This window comes from Mus musculus, chromosome 6, assembly GCF_000001635.26.
Source record: "Mus musculus strain C57BL/6J chromosome 6, GRCm38.p6 C57BL/6J".
NCBI classification, from domain to species: domain Eukaryota; kingdom Metazoa; phylum Chordata; class Mammalia; order Rodentia; family Muridae; genus Mus; species Mus musculus.
In genome coordinates, this window is record NC_000072.6 from 5,635,773 (window position 1) to 5,637,500 (window position 1,728).

The following is a 1,728-nucleotide window of genomic DNA, read 5'->3' on the forward strand; positions in this document are numbered from 1 at the left end:
TACAAAATCCCCTCTGTAGAGATTTTAAGCACCACACCAATAGGGACATAATCAGAAAGACCTGTTAGGTTAGAGACTTAAGATAAGGCAGGGTCCATAGGGGTGGCTCTCCTGGTGGGTATACTCAACAAAGAGAAACATACATACATACATACATACATACATACATACATACATATCATCAGTTGGCAGCCTACTGAGAGAGATGTCCAAAGAGGACATATGTCAGAGAACAGTTTTATGTACGTGAAGCACCCAGTCACATAGAGAGAGACTTATACCTAGCTGGATGTATAAGGAAAACATGAAGGTTATAAACTTTATAGTATAACTAGAGAGATGGCTCAGCTGTATAGTGCTGGCCTCAGGAGCATGAGGACCCCAGTTAAGATCCCCAGCATCCATGTAGAAAGCTGGTCTGGTGGTGAAATGCCCACCTGCAATTTCAGCACTGGAGAGGTGGAGGCAGGGGTGAAGGCGGGGGTGGGGCGGGGCGGAGGCAGAGGACCCCTGAGTTTGTTGTCCAACTAGTCTAACTGACTCAGAAAACTTCAAGTCAGCAAGTGACCTTTGCTCAAAATAATACGATGGAGAGATACTGAGAAAGCCACTTAACAACCACTTCTGACCTCCACACACATGTGCACGCACACCTGTATACATGTGCACGCACACCTGCATACTCGCAAACCTACAGTATTTCTAATACACATTTAATGTATAAATGGCTAGTCAACTCTTGTTGCATCCGTACATGGAGATACCCCAGATTAGTCAAGGAAACTTTGCTTATAGAACTCATGATAACAAGATTGATTCTTAAAAGTATAGTGCTAAGTAAAGGAAGTCTGCCTCCGAAGTCTGCAGTGCTAGCTGACTCCACCCAGCTGGACTGGAAAGGCAAAAGCTCTAGGGAGAGAAAAGCCAGCAATTTACAGACTCTGAAGAGATCTGACCACAGCAATGAACCTTAGCAGTGGTGAGATTCTTCACCCTCACTGGAGTGCTGTCTACCTGCAGGTGTGATTCTAAAATTCATAGGCATAGATGCTAAGGAAAACTGAACTATGTATCGTATTGTAGAAATTATGTCTCAGTGAGCTTGATTTTTTTTTCCTAAGTATGAAAACTCCCTGGAAAGCACTCTACCCTTTCCCCACCCAGCATCAAGATTGAAGTGAGAAATCTCTACCTTTCTCATCATGGATGTGCTTTCTCGGCCGAGGCCTCCCATTTTTATAACTATATTCTAACCTCTGTCCTTCTGAAGCTTTGCTTTTTGCTCCTGTCCTTTGATAGCTTCAAGATAGAAAGCATAAGGCCTTCACAGTTCTGGGATGTTCTCTGTGTACTCTAGCCACGAGGCCCCACTCCCACCTTCACGGTCCAGCTACTCATTACTCTTCAAACTCTTTCCTGCTTTAGTTTCATTTCCTACAAATTCAGGATATTAACATTTCTGAACTTAAAAATACTTATTTTATCTAGAACTTTGTCTTAGTTAGGGCTTCCAATGCTTTGAAGAGACACCTTGGCCGATGCAACTCTTGATGTAACTGGGGCTGGCTTACAGGTTCAGAGGTTCAGTCCATTATCATCAAGGCAGGAAGCATGGCAGCCTCCAGGCAGGCATGGTGCTGGAGAAGGAGCTGTGAGTTTTACATCTTGTTTCAAAGGGAACTAGAAGACTCAGTTCCAGGCAGCTAGGAGAAGGGTTTCAGAGTCCAC